We start from the raw sequence: 10167 nt of genomic DNA, 5'->3' as shown, positions 1-10167 counted from the left end.
ACAACAAATGAAATAAGTCAGACAAGAACAAGGCCCCTGTGATTTCATGTACATTTGGAATCTAAAAACGAAAACCAAAAAACGAAACTCAGAGATAAGAGATGGGACTTGTGGTTCCCTGGAGCAGGGGCGGGGACAGGGACGCTGGTGGTCGGAGGCTCGGACCCGCCGTTGTGGGGGGAGCGAGAGCGAGGAGGGGCCGGACGGACGTGACGACAGCTCGCACGGCCGCGGACGCCAGGAAAGCCGCGCGGGAGAGTCGGTCTCGAGTGTCGTCGTCACCAAGGGAGACGTTCCCTTTTCTATACATTCCTTTTTTATTGGCTCTATGAGATGATGCGTGTTCACGGAACTTACGGTGATGGTCACCTCACAGGGAACACAAGTCAGACCTTCCCTCCGTCCACCTGACTCGCGCGGTGGCTCACGTCCGCCACTCAGCAGCACCGGAGACAAACGGGCCGGCTTGGACACACACTCCTCGAAAGAAGACTCTGAATAAAGACATAGTCAAATTCCAGGAAATATTGGCCTTAGGTTTTACGCTTGACTTTTTATGATGTCCGTGATCTAATTAAGTGGTAAGAGAGGACAAAATAAAACCGTAGCCTATTTACATAGAAATAGGGGTATTTGTTTCCTGTCGCTATCCTAGCATGTCACCATGAACTCGGAAGCTTCCAACGACAGAGGGTCATTCTCACGTAGCTCTGGAGGCCAGGCGTCCAGCATCAGTCTGTCTGGGCTGAAATGAAGCTGTCTGATGGCCGCGCTCCCCTGGGAGTTTCTAGAGAGAATCCCATTAACTTCTGGGGCTACCACACCCCTGACCCGTGCCTCTCTTGTCTCACGACCTCTTCTGTGAACTCTTCTCTTTCTGCCTTTCTCTTCTAAGGACACATGGACGTGTTGGCATCTAGAGCCCACTCAGGGAATATGAATAATCTCATCATGTAAGATCCAGAACTTAGTCCCCGGTGCAAAGACCCTTTCTCTTTATAAGGTGCTGGCAGCTTCCAGAGATTAGGAATCTCTGGGAGTACCTTTAGGGTCATCTGGCATCTTTGGGGGGTCATGATTCAGCCCAGCACGGAAGGCAGATTCAGGAGCCAGAGGAGGAAAGGTCTGTCACCTGTGGGGTGGTGGGTTTGTCCTGGGAACAAGCTCTCGCCTTAGCTTAGCCAGAACGAAGTCCAGAAAAGAAACAAGAACTTGGGGCTGGTTTGTAGGTATTGGTCCGCGGCTGCTTCAGCGTCCAGGGGGGCAAGGCTTCTCCACTGGAGCCGCTCTCCTCTTTGGATGCTTTGCTAGAGGGTCCGAGATACTTAGTGGAATGAACCACCTTTTCCTCAAACAGAACTGTAGTTTTTACAAAATGGCAGGTTTTGTTTCTGCGATCTAAACTACTTCTCTCGTCTCGGTAGACAGAGTAACTGTTTCTGAATTTATAAACCCGGCACTGAGTCTGGTCCGAGTCCTGGTCACGGATCTTCCATTGTAATTGGCCGCTTTGCCAGCGAACATCCAGAAAATCTCCGGGCGCGTGGGCGGACCCCCGCAGGCGGTAGATGCTTGACGAGACGAAGGGAGGGAGCTCGGGGTGAGCGCACCATCACCCCCGCCAGCACCTCCCCCAGGAGCCACCATGAGTCCCGCAGGACTGACAGCCGGTCAGAGACGAAGACGCTGACTGTCGGCATTGCCAGCGAGCAAAGTGCCCTCAGCGCCTCCTGAAGCGGCTTTGGGAAAGTCTCATCCCACGAACCCATCTGCACGGGACAAAATGAGCTCAAGGGTCGGAGAGAAACAATGTCTTTGTGACACACCGCGGTCAGCACGGGCTGTTGCGGCAGGTGTCCTTCCCGCTGCGCAGGGCGGTGATGTCACGGGGGGGGCGTCCGCTCGCCACCACGACACCGTCACCCCCTCTGGAGTGCAGTTTCTATGGGCAGTGTGGACGCTGTGAACGCAGCCGGGACCGGTGGTGTTTTCGAACAGTTCTGTTTACAAGGCAGTGCCAGAGCGATTCTGGTTTGTTGTCCACAGCCACAGTCTAGCCAAGAGCACAGGAACGGTGTCTGCCGTTCCCACTGTGATTCAAGTTTTACCTACTTTTCTCTTTATTCTTTGTCCCTTGTAAGGTGTGCTGTTAATTTTACACTAATAAAATAGAACAAATCTACAACTGTGGGAAATGCTAAAGTAAGTTGGGTTGTTTTTGTTTATAAATAAAATAAAAATACTTTGTAAAAACTTGTTTCAGGTTCAGGTTCAAGTGCATGTCCCTCCTCATGGCCAACTTACAGCAACACGCAGAATGAGGATTAGAGAAGAAAACACAATTTTCATTGAAAATACATGCAAAAACTGAAGTTTCAAAGGGTAGCTACCAAGTATAACCACCTTGGGCCAGAGGGAGGCCTGACACTGAACGGGCAGCCCCTCTTTCCCAGCCTCCGGTTTCCTGTAAAATGGTTACAGCCCCTGCGTCTGGTGGACGGTCCAGCCGGAAGCACCCGCCGTGGGCACCGCGGGGGAGCCAGGACCAGAGGGAAACCGTCAAGATGCCCAGTTGTTCCTCAAAGCACAGGGGTCGGAGAAGGAAGCTTCATGGCCGTGGGCTCGGTGTTAGCTGCTCCAATACCCCAAACACCCTGGCACGACCAGGCGGGGCTGCCAGGCGCACGGGCCCACCAGGATGGGTAAGCAGATCCTGCCCTTGCCCGGAGGACGTGGAGTGACGGGAAATCCTTCGGAGGGACACCTGAGCTCAGCTACTGCTGTCCCCCTCGATCTGGCCTGGCCCCGCGCAGGTCTCAGCAAACGGGTCATCCAGAGAGAACCGCTCTCCGTCGCTGGGTAATTCCCCAAGACGAGGACGGGCGCAGGCAGGAGCCGGCTGAAGACGGTCCATCAGCAGCAGAAGAAAAACGTGCATGAACTTTTCTCCACGAGCTCAGGGAAAGGAAAGAGTTCGTCTCCCTGAAATCGGGACGCGAGGAGGAGATACGAGACGTCGCAGAGGAGGCAGGAGCTCCGGAGCAGACCGGGGCGGTGCCGTGGAACGGAAGAACGGGACCGTGCGGCAGCCGTGGCTGCAGGCTCCCCGGGAACGGGCGCCCGGGTGGAGAACGGCCAGGCCCCGCGGGATCCACGCCTCGGGCGGAAGGGGGGCAGCGGGCTTGGCAGGGGTGAGGCTGAACTCCGACGTGCTCTGTCCATTCCGGTCCTCCAAGAAGCTACTCCCGAGACGGGGCTGGACGTGCAAGGGCACAGCTGTAGCCCGCGGAGCGCCCGCGGCTCCCTCACCGGCTCTGCACCCAGCCTGCCTCCCTCGGCGCCCGCCATCCCACGTGGATGCCTCGGCTCGGGCCACGGCTGACCGGGTCCTGCAGCTCTGTGCCGGACAGTCTCTGCGTGGGAAGCCTGCCCCGCCGTGTCCCCTTCCTCCACACCGGGCCCTCCCGGGGGCTGTGCTTCCGTCTCAGAGAAGCCGGACCCTCACCCTGCCGGCGACGAGACAGCAGCGCGGGAGCTCCTGAGATCGGCCCCTGCAGGAGGGAGTTCAGAAGCCGGACAGGGCGGTGCGGCGGGGCGGGCTGTGTGCGGCCGCGGCAGGTGTGCCGTCCCGGCAAAGGCGGGGGCTGCTCCCACAGGGGCCTCTGGATCAGGACGGCCCTCGGAGTGGCCTGAGCAGAGAGAGTGGGGGGTCCTTATTCCCCTGCGCTGACCGGTCGGCGAACGCGGCCTGTCCTTCCCAAGACGCCCAACCTCGGGCCAGGGGTGTCTTCAACCGCGTCGGTCCCGGAAGAAACCAAGCAGCCGGAGCGGTCCTCCTGCGGCGCTCCCCACAGCCGGGGCTCGGTTATCCGGCCCGCCGGCGTGTCCCCAGCCGACATGGGGGCAGGACACACTAGGAAGACCCCTTCACTGGGATGGGGAAACGCGCGTGCCCACAGGTGACCCACACGCAGCGACAAGGTCCTCCCGGAATGCACGTCAGGGAAGACACGGCCGTCGCGGGGGCTGGACCAGCCAGAGGTCTGCGCTCTGTGGGGCTTTTCAGGTGAAGGAAAAGAAGCCGGACGGAAAGTCAGAAACGCAGGACAGACTGAGCGGCGAGTGTCAAATACGTTGTTAGGTCTGGAATGACACTGACCTCCCCAAGCACCTCGGGACAAACTTGAGAAGCAGAAACAGCAGGGGGGAAGGGGGGGGTCAGCGTCCTGCGGTCAGGGAGAGTCAAAGCATCGGTTTGTCCGGCTCCGGGCGCCCCGGCACCCTGTAAAGTACCCGGGAAGCCATTGCAAGATGGGAAATTCTCGGCAACCCAAGCAAGGTAAAAACGTAACATTGGGACAAACAGAAGGACGGAAGGACGGAAGGACGGAAGGTTTGGAATAAAGAAGGAAGAGGGAGGCGCTAGCGCTCAGCCAGGAGGGGCTGGTGTGGCGACGCCAGCGGCCGGGAAGGTGTCCGCAGGTCCAGCTCTGCTACAGGCAGTGAGCGCCACTGTGGGGAGCGGACGCTGGACTCACCTGCAACTTAGCCTCAAACTACGTCCGGAAAACCGAGTAGAACTTCAGTTCACGATCACGGGGGGAGGTTTTCTTACAAATCACCCGGCAATTCGCCCAATAATAACCCCCGAATCCGACCTTGACCGAACAGGCCCGCAGGCCGTATTTCCTCGAATCGAAGAAGCCACGTCTGCCCACACACGGCTCCTCGGCAGACGGCTCGGGGAGAAGGAGTCTCGTCAGCCGTGACTTGATTTCTCTTCACTCGGAACCGCGCCTCCAGACTTACGGAGGCTTTTCCGTGGTCCATGACGATGTTCTTCTGCACGTGTGAAACGGAGAACAGAAATAAATTGCAGAAGGTGTTTCTACGACACCTTTGAACGTTCTTTGCTTTGGGATCTCTTGAGACGAGGGGCCATCCGTACGCATGTTTCTGCGCGTGTCCTAGTCCTCGGTGACTCAGGAGGCTGGGGGTACAGCGTGGCCCAGAGACAGCCCCGTCCCTGCCCACCGCGACGCTGCCTCTGAGACTCTGCTGCTTGAGCCGAGCTGAGCGTGACGGTGGAGCCTGTCCAGGCAAGACGGGGACCCACACGATATCCTTCAACGGCCCTTCAGTGGTCTGTCTGCTGGAAGTCACGCATGCCTTCGTGTATACACACGCAATGACGGCCGCGCCCCAGACCGCCCCACGCCCCTTTCTGGTTATAAAATCCACCTTAATTTTCAAGATCTTGAACTGTGGATAGCGTACATCTAAAATTCATTGAAATACAGCAACACACAGTATCTGACAGCACCAGAATATATAATATTTTCAAGCATGAGTGGAATATTTATAAAAATTCCCCACAGAATGACCTTTAAAAGAGCCTCAATACATTTGAAGACTTCTCGAATTACAGGCTGGTTCTCTGCTCACAGTCCCGTCAGGCTATAAATCTATAAGAACGGAAAAACTGAAAGCTTCCTGTATGTTTGAAATTCGAATTATACTTCTAAATAACCAATAGGTCCAATGAGAAATTATAACGGCAGTTGGAGATACTTTTTAATAAACTTAACAGAAAAAAAAATGTTGGTCTCAAAGGAGTATCGGTTAATCCTCGAACAATAGGGTTCACACCGTGCGGGTCCGCTTGAACATGGACTGTTTTCGGGAAGTACAGTATGGTACCATAAACGTGTTTTCTCTTCCTTATGATTTCCTTAATAACATGCTTTCCCTCTAGCTTACTTTATTGTAAGAAGGAAGCGTATAATAACAATCTGTAAAATGTGTGTTGATCGAGGGTTTCTGTGATCGGGAAGGCTTCCGGCCCACAGTAGGCCACTAGTGGTCAGGCTTGGGGGAGTCAAAGTTACATGAGGATTTTCAGTTGCACGGGGCTGTCGACACCCCAACCGGCCCCATAACTGTGTTAGGAAAGAAGAGAAAAGAATCTTAGGAAATCAACACAAAAGTGAAGCCAAAGAAAGTAAAAGAAACGCCAGAGCACATGGTAATGAACCAGAAGGCAAGTACCTCAAAGCGCAGAGTGGTCTGACGCTGGCCCTGAGAACGGGACAAGGGGTGGCGAGAAAGGCCTCCTCTGTCGCCCTGACTTCTGTCTCCAGGGGAGACGCCGCCCCACGCGGCCCCTCGCGCTACCTTCTGAGCTCAGCAGAGCGACCTTGCTCTCCCCGAGATTCTCCGCGTCTCGCCCCGGCCTCCCCCGGGCGCGGCCCGTCTCCCTGCAGCGTGGAGGCTGGGGCGTCCCCAGCTTTCCTCGTTGGCTTCTTATGGTCAGGCGGGCCACCCCCTGCCGTTTTCCGCCACAGTCCCGGACCGTCACTGAGCGCTCGCGGAGCCCTGGCGTAGACGCCCTCGTACGGTGGGGCAGACGCATGACCTTAACCCCATCGTCCCAGGACGCAGGGGCCACATCCGGCTCTCAGGCAAGCAAACAAAACTATTCAAAGGAATTCAAAACGGGGAGAGAGGGGCACCTGGGTGGCTCAGTCGTTAAGCGTCGGCCTTCAGCTCAGGTCATGATCCCGGGGTCCTGGGATCGAGCCCCACATCAGGCTCCCTGCTAAACGGGGAGCCTGCTTCTCCCTCTCCCACTCCCCCGCCTGTGTTCCCTCTCTCGCTGTGTGCCTCTGTCAAATAAATAAGCAAAATCTTTTTTTTTTTTTTTTTAATATTTTTATTTTATTTTATTTTATTTATTTATTTGACAGAGAGAGATCACAAACAGGCAGAGAGGCAGGCAGAGAGAGAGGAGGAAGCAGGCTCCCCGCCGAGCAGAGAGCCCGATGCGGGGCTCGATCCCAGGACCCTGGGATCATGACCTGAGCCGAAGGCAGCGGCTTAACCCACTGAGCCACCCAGGCGCCCCTAAATAAGCAAAATCTTAACAAAAAAACAAAAAACAGGGAGAGAAACCAGGTCACACACCTTCCAGGCAAGCTTGCCCATCGCCCCCCATGAGAGGGACCCGCCAGCAGCTCAGCTTGTCGGCTTCTCGTGCCGTCGTCCTGGGCAAACTCACCCAGGATGACCGTCTGAGTGTCCCCTGTGTGGGATAAAGTGTGGCTCCCTTTTAAAACCCGTCCGTTCTGCCGTCCTTTGCAAGGTCATTCCGGGCAGCCGGGCCCCCTCCGTGGGCGGATCTGTGTGGTCACGGAAGAGCCTGATTTCATGGGAACAGCCGCCTCCTCCCCGACCTTTAGCTAAGGGTTACCGTCCCTCAGGGAACCGGCCACGCTCTGTCTGGGCGGAGGGCTGGGAGACGGGGGAATGCGTGTATCTCCTTACCGGTGGTCTTACGGCTTCCTGCGGGTCCCTTAGGGGCTCCACACACCAGACACACCATCCACCACGGCTCACTCAGCGCGGGAGGCCAGAGCCCCCAGGCGTCCTGCCCGGAAGAGGTCACATTTAAGGTCGCTTCTGCCCCAAAGCCACCATGGCCGTGTCCGGCTACGCAGTAGTGCTGGACTGCTCTCTGATGGACCTTCGCAATGACCTGGCCATCACCCCGGAGGCCACAGCTTTCCTCCAAAAACGCAGTTGTAAAACGATTCATGGAAACCATGTTACCAGCCTTTGGAAATCTCCTTATAAACAATGCAGTTAAGTTCTTCCAACGAGTCATCGGGTCGATCGCCGGTGCTTGGCAAGGTCTAACTTCAGAGCAGGAGGGGGTTGAGACATACATTTTCCCTCAAGCTCCTCCCAGTTTCACACCCAACACCTGTAAGTCCCCAAACAGAAACATGAACCCTTGGGCGGGTCATCACCGTCACTGGGGTCGCTGGGGGTGGTAGGCTTGGCTCGTAGGGTCCGTGGGAACGTTGGAGACCGCAGTGTGAGCACGGAATGACGGTGATCGTGGGGCCTGTGGGGCCGGGGACCCGCCGTGCACCTTCAGCTGTCCGGTGCAAGCTCAGCCTGTGGGAACGTCAAGGAGCCGCTGTGTCCAGAGCAGCTCCGGTCCTGCTGGAACTGGAGGGGCTTCTCCTGAGAAGTCGGCCTGACCTTACACATTCGTTTATGTTCTTGAAAGAGTGGAATCGCAGCATTTCCCCACGATGGGGTCTTCTGACCTTTGAAAGTGCCACAGTGGCAATCTGAGCACTTCTCTGGGTTATTTTCAATACTTCCTACAGCTTAATAGAAACCAAGCATTTACCAATAATAAGGCCACAGAGGCTAACTCAAATGGCCTGTTTCTTCTCATGAGCCTGGGACCTCGCCCGCGTAATGCGATTTTCATCTTGGCTTACGGCTGCGAGTTCTCATTTTTGCAGCTACTGATTTTTGGGTACCCAGCGATGATTAATAAAAGGTAAGAATTTATTTGTTTTCCCTTAATGAAAGCGATCGGGTTGGTAGATGCCATCTTTTAACTCATGAGGTCTGTGGGTAGAAGTATTACTCCAGAGCCCTTGCGGAGGAGAAGGAGCTGCTGGACAGGCCACTGCCCTTCGCTGGCCATTGGCTGTCACGGTTCCTGAGCCCGGAGAAGAGCCGGATCAGACCAGGTTGCGGAGAACGCATCGCACAGCGGAAGCACGTGTCCTGGTGAGACCTCAACCCACAGACGATCACGTGTGTTTTTCTCATGTCTGTGCATAGACACGGTTCAGGAGTTGTTGATGATGTTGTTTTCACGGCGGCCTTCATAATCTGATTATAGAACCTGGGATAGATAACACAGAAAATTAACCATCAGACGACCCAACTTTATGGCCGGTGGCGCAGAGACCTTAACTCCTTCCGTGCCAGGATCCTGGAATCACGACCTGAGCCACAGGCAGACTCTTAACTGACTAAACCAACCTTGGTAATCTCTACAAATATAATTTATTAATTTATCACAAAATTGTTTAAGATTGATCACATCTATGGAAAGCAAGAATTTTGAAAACTTAACATCCTGACTTTTTTTTTTTAAGGAACATTTAGTGCCGTGCAAATAACCAGAATTGTCCTTAATAAAGAGTATGTATAGGGCTGCCTGGGTGGCTCTGTGGGTTAAAGCCTCTGCCTTCGGCTCGGGTCATGATCTCAGGGTCCTGGGATCGAGCCCCGCATCGGGCTCTCTGCTCAGCAGGGAGCCTGCTTCCCCCTCTCTCTCTGCCTGCCTCTCTGTCTACTGTGATCTCTGTCTGTCAAATAAATAAATAAAATCTTTAAAAAAAGTAAAGAGTATGTATTGAGATCGAGACACTACATCCCGATAAAGCAACTAAACACACCCGTGGTCTGCTGGGGACGCAACAGGACCCGCGCAGGATGGTTTTCGGCGAGTCTGAATGTGTGAGCGACGGTGATTCTCAGACGCGGCTGATGCGTACAATGCGGCGGGATCCCCCATCCCAGCTCGAATGCAAACATGCAGAGCATGGCCTGGGCGTGCAGGGTGTGGGCTGCAGACCAGGCTCCGGCGGTGTCTAGCCCCCCGGAGCAACACTGTCCCGGCCGCTGTCCCGCCGCAGGAGCCTCACGGCACCGCCCTCAGCCCCTCTCCTGGCCCAGCCCGTGGCTTCACCAAGCGCGAGGTTCCAGCTGTGCTTCCCGCCAGGAGCGACCGGGACCCCACAGGCGCTGGCGTGCGGAGGCCGGGGCTGGCGATGGCCTGCAGGGGCTGTGGGACTGTGACCTCACCCACAAGCAATGGTTTGCTTCAGGATTGCAGGAAACCCAGGTGTCGCCGGGTCGTGGGCCGCGGGACCCCGTCCCCCGTAAGGCGTCCCCTACTATTCCCCTTCGCGCTTCGGCAGATTGCACGCAGCGGGAGCACTGTGTGGGGTCGTGGGGGTTTGGTGCCGCCCTATGCGACGGAGGGGAGCAGACGCCAGGCTGGCGGAGCGCTGACCTCCACGATCGCTGAGCGCGGGCGACCGCCTTTCCTGCGGCTCCTGAGATGGTCCGGTTGCTGGTTGCTTTCTCCCTGTCGATGCGGTAACTGCGTTTCTTTTCAAACGTGTTTCAATTCTAGTTCATTGGCATCTACGGTGAAGTTGGTTCTAGGACTAGAATTCAGCGGTTCGTCGCGCATACGGCACCAGGGCTCAGCAGTGCCCTCCTCAATGCCCGTCACCCATTACCCCTCCCCACACCTGCCCTCCAGCAACCCTGACTTTGTTCTCTGTA

Source organism: Mustela putorius, unplaced genomic scaffold (genome assembly GCF_011764305.1).
Source record: "Mustela putorius furo isolate JIRA1106 unplaced genomic scaffold, ASM1176430v1.1 tig00000680_pilon_pilon_pilon, whole genome shotgun sequence".
Classification (NCBI taxonomy): domain Eukaryota; kingdom Metazoa; phylum Chordata; class Mammalia; order Carnivora; family Mustelidae; genus Mustela; species Mustela putorius.
The sequence above is the reverse complement of the archived record's forward strand: the minus strand, read 5'-3'. Positions refer to the sequence as shown.